This window comes from Coregonus clupeaformis, chromosome 18 (assembly GCF_020615455.1).
Source record: "Coregonus clupeaformis isolate EN_2021a chromosome 18, ASM2061545v1, whole genome shotgun sequence".
Lineage (NCBI taxonomy): Eukaryota > Metazoa > Chordata > Actinopteri > Salmoniformes > Salmonidae > Coregonus > Coregonus clupeaformis.
Genome location: NC_059209.1, coordinates 35286574 through 35303937, shown reverse-complemented (window position 1 = coordinate 35303937; position 17364 = coordinate 35286574). Strand labels below are relative to the sequence as shown.

The 17364-nt window shown below is 44.7% G+C and overlaps 1 protein-coding gene across 2 annotated transcripts in view; it reads left to right on the top strand.

Moving 5' to 3' along the window:
- The first annotated feature begins 275 nt into the window (after positions 1-275).
- The window catches only part of LOC121530980 (protein FAM214B), a 30975-nt gene continuing 13886 nt past the window's right edge, over positions 276-17364 (top strand). For both annotated transcript variants that reach the window (XM_041836413.1, XM_041836414.1), the window contains exon 1: positions 276-680. The gene's annotated coding sequence lies outside the window, so the exon portion shown is untranslated. The remainder of the gene's footprint in view (positions 681-17364) is intronic.

The window sequence follows — 17364 nt, the reverse complement described above, 5'->3', positions numbered from 1 at the left end:
CCAGCTGGACGTAAATCCCGCCCCTATTTATTTTTCAGCAAACCCCGGAAACATCGTTTATTAAAGTGTTTCCACTAGTTACCACAGCCACAAAGTCAAATTTGGCAACAACGTGAAAATGCAGGTTATGGTTAGGCATAAGGTCATAAGGTCAGTAGTGTGGTTAAGGTTAGGGTTGAGGTTAGTGTTTAAAATCAGATTTTAAGAAGATAAATTGTATAAATAGGCGGGGTTTATGACTTTGTGGCTGTGGTAACTAGTGACGACCTGTTTAAAGGGACACTGAGCTATTTCATGGGCAAGGGCGAAAACAGCTAAAGCGCAGAAATGCAGAAACAAGCAAAATAGCCAGCCAGCCAGCCAGCCAGCAAGCAAAGGAGCTAGCTAGCTATGTGGTCAGAGAGAAAGGGAGAGACGACAAGACGAGACTGAAAAATGGTTCGATGATCAACGCTGCAATCAACTTCTCTTCGAAGATAACTAACATTGGTTTTGATAGCAATCCGATTGTTCTTTGAATGTAAAAAGAGACACTTGATGTGAAATCGGACAGGGCTGTCCTGAAGCAAAGATAAAAGGCAAAAAGTTCAACTCCGCTTCTGAGACGAAGGACATGTCTAGTTAACCCTGTACGTGTCAAGCCTGTCGTCCCCTTGTTGTAGCTGATAGTTAATGCGCTGGTGAGTAACAAAGCTTTTTCATGGTCACTGAATTATGTTCTGTAAGCTAGCTAACGGCTGATTTACGGCTTACATTTAGGATTGCTCGTGTAAAAACACTGTGTCAATACTATTGTACTATTGTAATGACGTTATAACAACCAAATATGTATTTCAGGGTTATAAATGTGGACAGTGGTCTTTGTGAAAAACATACAAATGATGCAAGACCTCAATCTTATTTAGGCAGCTGGCTACATGGGTAGTTTAGAGTGTTGCAGTATTGCATTATTTTCTTCCGCATTTGAAATACCAGTCCAGATGAGATTGTCATGACACACACACACACACACACACACACACACGCAGAGGAAAACTACTGTATGTCTGCGTAGGGGGGCGTTCCTCTGCTTTGTCTGCCATCCTCATTCTTCACAAGAAAAATGTGCGCGCCAGGTGCGTGCGTGTGCAAAATAAGGACAAGGAGATGAAGTCTCCTGACTTGCCATTATTAAATGGGCGTGTGTGTTTAATGGACACAGTCTGCAATGCATGCGTGCCTTGTTTTAACTACATACAGATGCAATGCCTCACGCTTGGTAGTGTACTGTACTGTCTGTAGATCGGAGGCTAATCCTATATGGCTAATCCTATATGGAACTCACCGCCCAACCACACCACACACATGCCATAAATCTGAGTTGATGACAGTATCATGGCGGTCGAATAATCGTGAATAATATCCCTATAACTAATAGTTTAAGAGAGGAAAGGGGATCCCGCCTTCCCAAAGCACTAGCCAGGTTTCATTGTTCTGTAAGAGGAGCTGCTGCAGCTAGATAGCTAGATGGGGATTGCATTGGAGACAGGCTATCGTCTGCAATGGGAGATTGACAGCAGCTGTGGACCAATACTGACTTGAACCTGTAATGTTGCGGTTATTACTGCTGCTATGTTGCACACATTCATGCAGCAGGGTAGTAGCCTTTGTTACTGTGATAAGAAGTGCAGTGATGTAGGTGTGTGTGTGTGTGTGTGTGTAGGTGTGTGTGTGTGTATGTGTGTGTGTGTGTGTGTGTGTGTGTGTGGATCAGCTCATGCATTGATATGTGATGTCTGGTTTGGTTGTGCAGTGCTGCAGGGCTCTTTGTCTTTATAAGCAGGGCAAGATAACATTGCATTTGCAAACACATTACATTTACATTTACATTTTAGTCATTTAGCAGACGCTCTTATCCAGAGCGACTTACAGGAGCAATTAGGGTTAAGTGCCTTGCTCAAGGGCACATCGACAGATGTTTCACCTAGTCGGCTCGGGGATTAGAACCAGCGACCTTTCGGTTACTGGCACAACGCTCTTAACCGCTAAGCTACCTGCCGCCCCTACATTACATGTGCATGCACACACACACACCCACACCCACACACACACACACACACACACACACACACACACACACACACACACACACACACACACACACACACACACACACACACACACACACACACGCACACACACATACACACCCACACACACACACACCCTACAGACAGACCTACAGGCTGTTCTAAACATGCTAGTCCACAGTCTGCCCTGAGCCCAGCTCTGGACATCTTCAGTGTAAAGGCTTATATTATGTAAGTGACCTAGTAGGACCTGACAGAGGATATTACAAAGGATTTTTATTTAAGGGTGTATGTAGCAGAAGTGACTGCACTGTTCGATGCATTGATTCATGTGTGACAGAGTGAAATCAATGTTTCACAGACAGTCTGTGCCTCTCTCTGTTTGTGTGTGTGTGTGTGTGCGTGTGAATAAACTAAATACGTCAAATAAAGCACTTTGTTGCTCTACAAGGGGTGTAGCCTGGGTCGGGATCGTCGAGAGAATTAAACCACATTTGCAATCTCTCGTGGACAGATTACGTAAACATCAATGGTATTACATCGTGCCTAAGAACAGCCCTTAGCCGTAGTATATGGGCCATATACCACAAACCCCAGAGGTGCCTTATTGCTATTATAAACTGATTACCATCGTAGCCCTTGGTATATGGTCTGATATACCACGGCGGTCAGCCAATCAGCAGCCACCCAGTTTATAACTGTCTTTGTACAATGGGCATTGATCAGCAGTCAAGTTTTAAAGATAGTGGACTTTCAAGAAGCAAAGTGTCACCGGCCACATCATCAAGATGATGCAGTTTGCAAACATCCAAATCTAATCGTCAACAACAAACATTATGTTCTATCTCTGACCTTAGGACTGTGTGTGTACGTGTGTTTCATTCAGCCACAAACAAAGTTAAAAACTCTCCACAGGCTGGTTCAGACATGCTGCTTGCTTTGACTCAACAACACATCAGCTGACAGGACACACACACACACACACACACACACACTCCTCTCTCTCTGTGGTTTGTTTTGTGTTCATTAACATACCAAGGCCTCTGCCAAACCAAACCCTTCAACTGTCAGACAGACTGAGAGAGAATCCAGAGAAGAAAACACGAGAGAGAGAGAGAGAGAGACAGAGAGAGAGAGAGAGACAGAGAGAGAGAGAGAGAGAGAGAGACAGAGAGAGACAGAGAGAGACAGAGAGAGACAGAGAGAGAGAGAGAGAGAGACAGAGAGAGAGAGAGAGAGAGACAGAGAGAGAGAGAGACAGAGAGAGAGAGAGAGAGACAGAGAGAGAGAGAGAGAGACAGAGAGAGAGAGAGAGAGAGAGACAGAGAGAGAGAGACAGAGAGAGAGAGACAGAGAGAGAGACAGAGAGAGAGACAGAGAGAGAGACAGAGAGAGAGACAGAGAGAGAGAGACAGAGAGAGAGACAGAGAGAGAGAGACAGAGAGAGAGACAGAGAGAGAGACAGAGAGAGAGACAGAGAGAGAGAGAGAGAGACAGAGATCATTTAGCCCTCTCTGTATTGTTGTTATCATAATAAGTAATATGGCCTTGATGCTAGCATTGGGTTGTCCTATACAGCCATATAGGTTTATGGAGACGTGCAGTACATGTATATCTGTGACTATGGCTGCGTCTGAAATGGAACCCTATTCACTATATGGGCCCAGTGCACTACCCTATGGGCACTGGTTAAAAGTAGTGCACTATAAACTGAATAGGGTGCCATTTCAGACGCCGCCTGTGTTATGTTGTAATGGTTGTTGTCAGTGAACCCATTGAACCCTGCCCCTAAGGGAAAGGGGCAGAGGCCATATAGGCTACTAAGTCTATAGACACGCATAGATGTCCTACTAGGTGGCTGACTGACTGTGTTATCTACAGTAGGTATATATACTGAACAAAAATACAAACGCAACATGCAACAATTTCAAAGGTTTTGCTGAGTTACAGTTCATATAAGGAAATCAGTCAAATGAAATAAATTCATTAGGCCCTAATCTATGGATTTCACATGACTGGGCAGGGGCGCAGACATAGGCCCACCCACTTGGGAGCCAGGCCCACCCACTTGGGAGCCAGGCCCACCCACTTGGGAGCCAGGCCCACCCATTTGGGAGCCAGGCCCAGTCAATCAGAATGAATTTTTCTGCACAAAAGGCTTTATTACAGACAGAAATACTCCTCAGCACCCCGCCCTCCCCCTCTGAGGATCCCGCAGCCTTGTTTCCCGAGTGGCGCAGCGGTCTAAGGCACTGCATCGCAGTGCTAGCTGTGCCACTAGAGATCCTGGTTCGAGTCCTGGCTCTGTCGCAGCCGGCCGCGACCGGGAGACCCATGGGCGGCGCACAATTGGTCCAGTGTCGTCCAAGGTAGAGGAGGGTTTGGCCGGCAGGGATGTGGGTTCGTTTCCCACGGGGGGCCAGTATAGAAAAAATAAAAATACATAAACATGCATTCACTAACTGTAAGTCGCTCTGGATAAGAGCGTCTGCTAAATGACTAAAATGTAAAAATGTAAAAATGTGAAGAAGCCAGATGTGGAGGTCCTGGGCTGGCGTGGTTACACATGGTCTGAGGTTGTGAGGCCGGTTGGACGTACTGCCAAATTCTCTAAAACAACGTTGGAGGCGGATTATGGTAGAGAAATTAACATGAAATTCTCTGGCAACAGCTCTGGTGGACATTCCTGCAGTCATCATTCCAATTGTACGCTCCCTCAAAACTTGAGACATCTGTGGCATTGTATTGCATGACAAAACTGCACATTTTAAAGTGGCCTTTTATTGTCCCCAGCACAAGGTGCACCTGTGTAATGATCATGCTGTTTAATCAGCTTCTTGATATGCCACACCTGTCAGGTGAATGGATTATCTTGACAAAGGAGAAATGCTCACTAACAGTGATGTAAACAAATTTGTGCAAAAATTTGAGAGAAATAAGCTTTCTATGCATATGGAAAATTTCAGGGATCTCATGAAACATGGGACCAATACTTTACATGTTGCGTTTATATTTTTGTTCAGTGTATATACGGGCAGTAAATAACTACTATATGACTGACTTGCTATCTTGTGAAAAACTCTGATGAAGGCCAAGAGGCTGACACATCAGATTGAAAACATTTGTGATAGTAGCTTTGTGTTTTCTTTGAAGTTATTGTTCCCTGCAACGAAATGATTCAGATGTGCATTGCTTTTGAGACACTTAAGTCTGTATGTAGAGATCTATACACGCACAGTAAATAACTATAATATGACTGTTATTATCTTGTAATGGTTGTTTTCACCATACCTTGTTGATCAGTTGTAATTGTAACAGTTAGTTAACCTTGTTAACTCCTCTCCAGTGCAGAGGGGCAGAAAAGATCCAAGCCAGTCCTGAGAGCCAGTGTCGAGCCTGTGTCGAGCCTGTGTCGAGCCTGTGTCGAGCCTGTGTCGAGCCTGTGTCGAGCCTGTGTCGAGCCTGTGTCGAGCCTGTGTCGAGCCTGTGTATAGCCTGTGTCGAGCCTGTGTATAGCCTGTGTCGAGCCTGTGTATAGCCTGTATAATATGTTTTTATTGTGTGTGTACTTACAGCGCTAGGCTTAGTTTAGTTTATAAGCCAGTCGTTATCAAAGCACTATCTCTCTCTCTCCATCCCTCAGGCTTGGACCGTGGCAGACACACACACACACACACACACACACACACGCACACACACACACACACACACACGTGAACACACACACCACCCTTCAACAGATAAAAGAAGAACTAAGGTGAACATAAAGATTTAACCAGACACACGCTCGTCCTGGGGGCTTATCCATGTTAGCAAGAGAGAGAGAGAGATAGAGGGGGAGAGAGGGGGAGAGAGCTTATTTGCGTTGCTCCATGAATAGGCCACATATTTCTCCAGGACATTCCATCCTGTGAGCTGGAAGAGCCTGTCACCAAGACTCCACTTCTTAAGATGGCAGTGACACACACACACACACATTCACACACACACACACACACACACACACACACACACACACACACACACACACACACACGTTCACACACAGTTAAAGGCTGTTTTGCGAGTGTATGTGTTTGAGCCAAGAGTGTGTGTCTGTATAGACGAGTGTGTGTGTATTTTTGTGGAATCTGGAGGTGCCAGTGTGTTGTGTGTGTGTGAACAGAATGTTCAATTGCTTCCTTCTTTTCAGCTGTACTCAGACACCCTTGAACAAGGGAGGGACTTGAGGGAGGAGGCCACTCCCTGTTTTCCTATGGAAGTGAACAAGGGAGGGACTTGAGGGAGGAGGCCACTCCCTGTTTTCCTATGGAAGTGAACAAGGGCTCTTAAAGGGGCAGTGCTGTGTGTGTGTGTAGAAATGTTGGATCCTAAATAACAGCCTTCTCTACTGAGATACAAAAGCTCCTCTTCTACAGTTTGCATCATTGCTCAGCTGAGGTGAAAGAATGACTTTTGAATATTTTTTTTAATTGAGTATAAGATTTATTTTGTAAGTGAGACCTGAGTCCACAAATAAAAGCAAAAGAGTATTTCCATGTCATTTCGGCCATGACACCCACCATCACACATTGTTCTGAAATCGTTTCTGTAGTTACTAACAGATAAGATTAGCATTCCTGCAACATTATTTTGTTAAAATGTAATTTGCAAGCCTAAATAACTTCAGGAGTAAAAATGTGCTTAACATTTGAGTTAATAAGTTGCATGGACTCACTCTGTGTGCAATAATAGTGTTTAACTGGACTTTCTAACAATGACTGCCGCATCTCTGTACCCCACACATACAATTATCTGTAAGGTCCCTCAATCGAGCAGTGAATTTCAAGCACAGATTCATACACAAAAAACAGGGAGTTTTTCCAATGCCTCGCAAAGAAGGGCACCTATTGGTATATGGGTAAAAAAAACAAAAAAAAACAGACATTGAATATCCCTTTGAGCATGGTGAAGTTATTAATGGCTGTCTAGCAATGATCAATAACCAATTTGACAGAGCTTGGAGAATTTTAAAAGGAATAGTGGTCAAATATTGTACAATCCAGGTTTGCAAAGCTCTTAGAGACTTAACCAGAAAGACTCACAGCTGTAATCGCTGCCAAAGGTGATTCTAACATATATTGACTCAGGGAGTTGAATACCTATTTAATCAAAATATATTACTGTTTTATTTTCCATTAATACAAAAAAACACAGGGGCCGTTTCCTGGACCTAGATTAAGTCTAAGAGAAGGACAAACTGAATTGCTTTCATGGAGGACTGTCTTAAATTATGAGGATGACCACAAAATGTATTTTGTCATGAGCAAAAGCCATTGGTTTTCTACCCAAAGTTGCAAAGAAAATGTTGAGATCCATTTAATAAACAAACGAGATTAGCAAAATGGATAAAAGGGTGTGGCAGTAGCAGGAACAGCAACATGTTGTGCTTCCTCTCTCTCTCTCTCTCTCTCTCTCTCTCTCTCTCTCTTTCTGTCTCTTTCTGTCTCTTTCTCTCGCTCTCTTTCTCGCTCTCTAATTCCCCCTTCCTACACTACTCCCTTCTCTCTATATTTTGAAGAAGCTTCTCTTGTTTTGTAAGACACACACACCATCACATCCTTTGTAGGAACACATAACACCCTAGGCCTAGCAAGCAGTTTCAAGAACTTACAGCCTCTGTTTTGCAAGCTACTATTAATTCTGCACCTTCCTCCACATGCACGCACGCACACACACACTCACACACACACACACACACACTCACACACACACACACACACACACACACACACACACACACATGCCTTCTTTGAACCTTCCTAAACATGAGCAGGTTAGAGCTTCTGGTTTAATGTTTGTGATGATTGACACCGTTGTGGGAAAGCAAACTGTGTGTGTGTGTGTGTGTGTGTGTGTGTGTTAAAAGTAAACATTTCTAAATATGCGCTGTCTGGTGCCTAAGAGAATGTCAATATAATATACACCCCAGTGTTGTAATCCCCCATCTCCCTTCCTCACACACACAGAGAGCAGAAGGCTTATCTTTGGGCACAGAGAACACACTTTATCAGCTAAACTACAGGAACACACAACACTTCCTGTTAGGGTGAGTGAGTGAGTGAGTGAGTGTGTGTGTGTGTGTGTGTGTGTGTGTGTGTGTGTGTGTGTGTGGGTGTGGGTGTGGTAATAGTGAACAGCATGTGAACTGGGTGAGAGCTATTTGGTGACAACACATAGTGGAATAGACAACGTGACGATCGAACACACTTACACAAACTCACTGAACTGTACATTTAAGCTACATACTTCTACACACTCCCATTTACGTATACACACACATTACAACCATATACATAGAAACACTTGTTACACACTCACACACACACACACACACACACACACACACATACAGAGAAAGGCTGTTTTCGGAGCGTTCTCTGCTCTCTCTGCTTTTGAAAACACACCAAGCAGGTGGGCGGAGCACTCCCCCTTGCCAATCAGAGCCTCGACTACTCCAGCTGAGCCCCCCTCCCCTAGCCAATCAGAAGCCAGCTTCTCTCCCCCCTTTCTCTATATGTGTTCACTGCTGACTGAGCAGAGAGCACGCCTGAAACTACCAGCTGGGAGGGAGGGAGGGAGGGAGGGAGGGAGGGAGGGAGGGAGGGAGGGAGGGAGGGAGGGAGGGAGGGAGAGAGAGAGAGAGAGGAGAGAGAGAGAGAGAGAGAGAGAGAGAGAGAGAGAGAGAGAGAGAGAGAGAGAGAGAGAGAGAGAGAGAGAGAGAGAGAGAGAGAGAGAGAGAGAGAGAGAGAGAGAGAGAGAGAGAGAGAGAGAGAGAGAGAGAGAGAGAGAGAGAGAGAGAGAGAGAGAGAGAGAGAGAGAGAGAGAGAGAGAGAGAGAGAGAGAGAGCCTATCTGCCCCAAATACAAAAAGGAAAAGTGGAAAAAGAAAGGCAGAGGAAAATAAAGAAAGAAGCCTTGGCTGTGTCTCTGTGTGGGTGAGTGTCACAAGCTGATATCCCGATTTCTGTTGTCTGTCTGTGTTGTTGTCAGGAGGCCTGGCACTCAGCAGCTCCTAAAATGGCCTCGGAGAGAGGGGGAGGGGGAGAGGAAAAGAGGGGGAGGGGGAGAGGGGGAGAGAGAGAGGGAGGGAGAAAGGGAGTTGGAGATAGACAACAACACAATTAGACCCAACCAAATCATGAGAAAACAAAAAGAGAATTACTTGACACATTGGAAAGAACAAACAAAAAAACAGAGCAAACTAGAATGCTATTTGGCCCTAAACAGAGAGTACACAGTGGCAGAATACCTGACCACTGTGACTGACCCAAACTTAAGGAAAGCTTTGTCTATGTACAGACTCAGTGAGCATAGCCTTGCTATTGAGAAAGGCCGCCGTAGGCAGACCTGGCTCTCAAGAGAAGACAGGCTATGTGCACACTGCCCACAAAATGAGGTGGAAACTGAGCTGCACTTCCTAACCTCCTGCCAAATGTATGACCATATTAGAGACACATATTTCCCTCAGATTACAGCGATCCACAAAGAATTAGAAAACAAACACAATTTTGATAAACTCCCTTATGTACTGGGTGAAAAACCACAGTGTGCCATCACAGCTGCAAGATGTGTGACCTGTTGCCACAAGAAAAGGGCAACCAGTGAAGAACAAACACCATTGTAAATACAACCCATATTTATGTTTATTTATTTTCACATTTGTACTTTAACTATTTGCACATTGTTACAACACTGTATATATATATATATATATATATATATATATATATATATATATACATAATATGACATTTGAAATGTCTTTATTCTTTTGAAACTTCTGAGTGTAATGTTTACTGTTAATATTTATTGTTTATTTCACTTTTGTTTACAATCTACTTCACTTGCTTTGGCAATGTTAACATACGTTTCCCATGCCAATAAAGCCCTTAAATTGAAATTGAAATTGATAGAAAGGGACCCCTGTCAAACAGCATTCTCAGCAACTATCCAACTGAGCTGATGGCTTAGCTAACACCTTCCTAATATTGAGTTGCACCCCCCTTTGCCCTCAGAACAGCCTCAATTCATCGGGGCATGGACTCTACAAGTTGTCGAAAGCGTTCCACAGGGATGCCGGCCCATGTTGACTCCAATGCTTCCCACAGTTGTGTCAAGTTGGCTGGATGTCCTTTGGGTGGTGGAACATTCTTGGTACACACGGGAAACTGTTGAGCGTAAAAAAAAACAGCAGCGTTGCAGTTCTTGACACAGTCAAACCGGTGCGCCTGGCACCTACTACCATACCCTGTTCAAAGGCACTTAAATATTTTGTCTTGCCCATTTACCCTCTGAATGGCACACATACAAAATCAATGTCTCAATTGTCTCAAGGCTTAAAAATCCTTCTTTAACCTGTCTCCTCCCCTTCATGTACACTGATTGAAATGGATTTAAAAAGTGACATTAATAAGGGATCATAGCTTTCACCGCCGTTTTACGGGCTCCTGACTAATTGTATTTTGTGTGTTTTTTGCGCAGTTTGTAACTTTTTTTGTACATAATGTTTCTTATGACCGAAAATAGCTTCTAGATATCAGAACAGAGATTACCCACCTTTAAATGGATGATGATTTTTTCTTTAATGAGTCGGACGTGAAGGATATACTGATCCTCCCGGACCAGGCCCAAATCCCCGTCATTTGCATGAAGAGGAGACGCCGTTACAGAGTTCGCAGAGCTGGATGCCTGGCAAGACTGCGTCGGCGAGTGGATAATCCGCCTTTACCCTCCGTTCTACTGGCGAACGTGCAATCACTGGAGAATAAACTGGATGAGCTTCGTTCGAGACTATCCTATCAGTGGGACATAAAAAACGGTAATATCCTATGTTTTCACCAAGTCGTGGCTGAACAAGGACATAGATAATATAGGGTGGTGTGTATCTCTTTGTCAACAACAGCTGGTGTGCGATCTCTAATATTAAGGAAGTCTTGAGGTTTTGCTTGCCTGTTAGAGTACATAATGATAAACTGTAGACCAAACCGATGCTGGCACTAAGACTGCACTCAACGAGCTGTATAAGGCCATAAAGCAAACAAGAAAATGCTCATCCAGAGGCAGCGCTCCTAGTGGCCGTGGACTTTAATGCAGGAAAACTGAAATCCGTTTTACCTCATTTCTACCGGCATGTCACGTGCAATTGGAGGGAAAAAAAACTCTAGATCACCTTAACATCAAACAAGCAAAGTGTCAATACAGGACTAAGATCGAATCCTACTACACCGGCTCTGACACTTGTCGGATGTGTCAGGGCTTGCAAACTATCACAGTTTACAAAGGGAAACTCAGCCGCGAGCTGCCCAGTGACGAGGCCTAACAGACGAGCTAAATGCCTTCTATGCTCGCTTCGAGGCAAGCAACACTGAACCGTGCATGAGAGCACCAGCTGTTCTGGACGATTGTGATCACGCTCTCCGTAGCCGATGTGAGTAAGACCTTTAAACAGGTTAACATTCACGAGGCCGCAGGGCCAGCTGACCAGCTGGCAAGTGTCTTCACTGACATGATCAACCTCTCCTTGACCCAGTCTGTAATAGCTACATGTTTCAAGCAGACCACCATAGTCGCTGTGCCCAGGAACGCCAAGGTAACCTGCCCCGTAGCACTCACATCTGTAGCCATGAAATGCTTTGAAAGGCTGGTCATGGCTCACATCCACACCATCATCCCAGACACCCTGGAACCACTCCAATTTGCATACCGCCCCAACAGATATACAGATGACACAATCTCTATTGCACTCCACACTGTCCTTTCCCACCTGGACAAAAGGAACACCTACGTGAGAAATCTGTTCATTGATTACAGCTTAGCGTTCAGCACCATAGTGCCATCTAAGCTCACCACTAAGCTGAGGACCCTGGGACTGGACATCTCCCTCTGCACCTCCCTTCCTGACGGGCCACCCCCAGGTGGTGAGAGTAGGCAACAACCTATGCCACCCTGACCCTCAACAAGGGGGCCCCTCAGGGGTGCGTGCTTAGTCCCCTCATGTACTACCTGTTCACCCACGACTGCGTGGCCAGGCACGACTAAAACACCGTCATTAAGTTTACCAACGACACGACGGTGGTAGGCCTGATCACTGACGACGATAAGACAGCCTATAGGGAGGAGGTCAGAGACCTGGCAGTGTGGGGCCAGGACAACAACCTCTCCCTCAACGTAAGCAAAACAAAGGAGCTGATCGTAGACTACAGGAAAGGCGAGAGCCCAGTAAAAGCAAGGCGCTACAGAGGGTAGTGCGGACGTCCCAGTACATCTCTGGGGCCTAGCTTCCTGCCATCCAGGACCTTTATACCAGGCGGTGTCAGAAGAAAGCACCAAAAATTGTCAAAGCCTCCAGCCACCCAACTCATAGACTGTTCTCTCTGCTACCGGCAAGCGGTACCGGAGCGCCAAGTCTGGGACCAAAAGGCTCCTTAACAGCTTCTACCCCCAAGCCATAAGACGGCTGAACAGTTCATCAAATGGCTACCCGGACTATTTACATTGACCCCCTTATTATATACTTATTTATTATTTTTTTGCACTGACTCTCTTGCACAGGCTCGATGTACACTCACTGGACTCTAACCACACGCCACACACATACTACACTGACACTCCAACACACACACAGATACACACATAAAACACATACATGCATATTGACGACACACACACACACACACACATACATTCACATTCCTTCACACTCTTCACATATGCTGCTGCTACCCTCTGTTTATTATCTATGCATAGTCACTTTACCCCTACCTACATGTACCTCAATTACCTTGACTAACCTGTACCGCTGCACATTGACTCTGTACCGGTACCCCTTGTATATAGCCTTGTTATTGTTATTTAATTGTGTTTCTTTTAGTTTATTTAGCACATTTTTCTTACTTACTTTTTTAAAACTCTGCATTGTTGGTTAAGGGCTCGTAGGTAAGTATTTCTCGGTTTGGTCTACACCTGTTCGGGAGACCCATGAGGTGGCGCACAATTGGCCCAGTGTTGTCCGGGTTGGGGGAGGGTTTGGCCGGCCAGGATGTCCTTGTCCCATCGTGCTCTAGCGACTCCTGTGGCGGACCGGGCGCATGCAAGCTGACTTCGGTCGCCAGTTGTACAGTGTTTCCTCTGACACATTGGTGCGGCTGGCTTCCGGGTTAAGTGAGCAATGTGTCAAGAAGCAGTGTGGTTTGGCAGGGTCGTGTTTCGGAGGACACATGGCTCTCGACCTTCGCCTCTCCCGAGTCCGTACGGGAGTTGCAGCGATGGGACAAGACTGTAACTACCAATTGGATATCACGAAATTGGGGAGAAAAGGGGTAAAATAAAATAAATTATAAAATTTATTAAAATATTGGTCTACACCTATTCAGCGCTATGTGACGAATCAAATTTGATTTTGATTTGATTCACCTGGTCAGTCTATGTCATGGAAAGAGCAGGTGTTCCTAATGTTTAGTACAGTGTGTATATATACAGTGCATTGGGAAAGTATTCAGACACTTTCACTTTTTCCACATTTTGTTACATTACAGCCTTATTCTAAAATGGATTCAATTATTTTGTTTCACTCATCAATCTACACACAATACCCCTTAATGACAATGTGAAAACAGGTTTTTAGAAAATGTTGCTAATTTATTTAAAATAAAAAACAGAAATACCTTATTTACATAAGTATTCAGATCCTTTGCTATGAGACTCAAAGGTGAGCTCAGGTGCATCTTGTTTCCATTGATCATCCTTGAGATGTTTCTACAACTTGATTGGAGTCCACCTGTGGTAAATTCAATTGATTGGACATGATTTGGAAAGGCACACACCTGTCTATATAAGGTCCCACAGTTGACAGTGCATGTCAGAGCAAAAACCAAGCCATGTGGTCGAAGGAATTGTCCGTAAAGCTCCGAGACAGGATTGTGTCGAGGCACAGATCTGGGGAAGGGTACCAAAACATTTCTGCAGCATTGAAGGTCCCCAAAAACACAGTGGCCTCCATCATTCTTAAATGGAAGAAGTTTGGAACCACCAAGACTCTTCCTAGAGCTGACCGCCCAGCCAAACTGAACAATTGGGGGCGAAGGGCCTTGGTCAGGGAGGTGACCAAGAACCCGATGGTCACTCTGACAGAGCTCCAGAGTTCTTCTGTGGAGATGGGATAACCTTCCAGAAGGACAACCATCGCTGCAGCACTCCACCAATCAGGCCTTTATGAAAGAGTGGCCAGATGGAAGCCATTCCTCAGTAAAAGGCACATGACAGCCCGCTTTGAGTTTGCCAAAAGGCACCTAAAGGAATGCAAAGAGTGTGCAAAACTGTCATCAAGGCAAAGGGTGGCTACTTTATAGTTTTGATGTCTTCACTATTATTCTACAATGTAGAAAATAGTTAAAAATATATAGAAAAACCATGGAATGAGTAGGTGTGTCCAAACTTTTGACTGGTACTGTATATAATATTTTATATGCTTCTCTCTCTCTCTGTTTAATAATAATAATATGCCATTTAGCAGACGCTTTTATCCAAAGTGACTTACAGTCATGTGTGCATACATATTTACGTATGGGTGGTCCCGGGGATTGAACCCACTTCCCTGGCGTTACAAGCGCCATGCTCTACCAATTGAGCTACAGAGGACTCTCTCTCTCTCTGTCTCTGTTCTTTCTTTCTCTCTCTATCTATCTCTTTCAGTTCTCTCTCGCTCTCTCTGTTTGTAGTCTGTCATTACATCCCTCCCTCACGCTGTCATTACATCACCGTCCTCTGGACACGATGACGTCACATTCTAACACTGTGGATCACACTAACCTAATCCCATCAACAGTTGATAGTGCGTGCGTGCGTGCGTGCGTGCGTGCGTGCGTGCGTGCGTGTTCGTGTGTTTATCTGCTGTCTCTATGCGGGGGGTAGGTCGGGTGTGGTTGTATCTTAGCTATGATAGATTCACACTTGTAAAGAACTTTGTGAATGGTGTGTTCTTTTGCAAGTGTGATTCTGCCTCTAGATACACTAGAATAATTTCAATACTATTGCCACTCCAGGGTGAGAAAGTGGTGGATTCAGGACAGTGAATTATAAACCTCATGGGGTGTGCTTGTGCTTGTGATCACACCTGATCAACTAATGCAAGATTATGGGCCTATAGATTATAGTCCTATAGATTATAGTCCTATAGATTATAGTCCTATAGATTCTGGACCTATAGATTCTGGACCTATAGAGACAATACACATGCAGCTGTAGTTGTGCCAATGAGAATCTGTGAACTGGATTAAGCCTTTAATGTTGACGTCGGACACGAGAGATTCTCTAACGAGATTGCATCAAGAACATTCCGTGAACATCATCATGGTTACACAACCTGAGAGTGTGACATTGGTTGCTTCCCAGATGGCACCATATTCCCTATATAGTGCACTACTTTTGACCAGGCTCCATAGCCATTAGTTAGCCTAGAAAGATTATATACAGAGGCAGGATCTTAATTTGATCACCCTGTTGCAGAAAAAGGCTTCTGAAGTTTGTAATTTTCACTTTGACATTTCAGACTTGATTTTCCCCTTACGAAAAATGTATCAACCCCTACAAAAATGTCCATTAATTATAATCCACATAATAATTCACATTTCCTGTTGCTGCAGGATTATTTTCCTGCTGTAGCAAACTGGCTCAAATTAAGAACCTACATCTGTATGAACGAGGGCCAAACACTCAAGTATTTTCACACACAAACGCTCAAGTATGTCAGCCCTCACCTTTGACCTCTTGACCCCTAACCCCCAAACAGTTAAATGGCAGGTTTTTTCTGGATCAGAAGTGTGGGTGGGTGTGGGTCCTACAAGGTTGGTGGCACCTTTATTGGGGAGGACGGGTTTATGGTAATGACTGGAGCGGAATTATTGGAATGGTATCAAATAGATCAATCACATGGTTTCCATTCGCTCCATTCCAGCCATTATTATGAGCCCTCAGCAGCTTCCTGTGTTGTGGGTGTGGGTCAGGGTTGTCAGGACAATCTGGGAGTGTGTAACAGGTTGTTAGTGTGAATGTAATTTAGTCTACTTTTGATGGCCAGCCATTATGAGACTGGGTTTGTGACGGTTCATCAAATACAGACCAAATCTATAGACTTTAGAAATGGACAGTCTCTCTCTCTCTCTCTCTCTCTCTCTCTCTCTTTTATTTAGTCCTTTCTGTCTCCACTGTGTTTGTTTAGCTACTACAGTATTATCCTTTCTATTTATTTTCTCGGTCTGCGTCCCAAAAACCCTATTTCCTTTATAGTGCACTACGTTTGGCCAGGGCCCATAGGATTCTGATCAAAAGCAATGCAGTCTCTAGGGTGCCATTTGGGCCACACCCTGTCTGGGTCTCTATTCAAGGCCTGTTTTGTAGAGTGGAGGTTACTGGACACTCAGAAAAATAAGAGGGTTGAAAATAAGCGTAGGTGATGCTGTACTGCGTGTGTCCCCAGCCAGCGTCTCCAGACGATTAGTTTTCTTCAGCGGCCGGAACATAATTAGAAACAGGTCCTTGCTTACATAGCAGGTCCACGCTAAACTCCAAACCTGGGAGGGGAACAGACATAGGCTACGTCCCAAGTGGTGCCATATTTTCTATGTGCCCTGGTCAAAAGTAGTGCAGGGAATAGGGTGCCAATTAGCTGACTGTCCTGAGGGGCGGGGGGCGGGGCGGGGGGCGGGACGGGGGATGGACATGCTCTTTAGTCGTTCTCTACGACTGCAACGGAGCCTGTAAAGGGATGACAAGATGCTTGTAGCTTATATTTAGTGGGTATTTTGTGTGTTTTTAAATACAAGCCGCGATCACGTCAGGAGAGGAGAAACTCCGATTCAATGGGGGAATCTGCAAAAAAATGGAAACCGACTCCGGGCCAGATTGCACAGGACTCGCATGTAAGCGACTGTCTCTGACAGTTAAACAGTATACAGTTGGCTGTTTATAGATGTAGGCTCTCAGAGGTAATAGTGTGTGACTTCTGGGAGAACATATGGCACTAGAGAGTCATTACAGAGGTCACATTGGATTGGTTCTCTCTGTCTTGGCTGTCTCTGCCTCAGGAGGTGTGTGTGTGTGTGTGTGTGTGTGTGTGTGTGTTACCAAACATTAAGGACACCTTCCTAATATTGAGTTGCACCCCCAAACAGCCTCAATTAGTCGGGGCATGGACTCTACAAGGTGTCGATAGCGTTCCACAGGGATACTGGCCCATGTTGACTCCAATGCTTCCCACA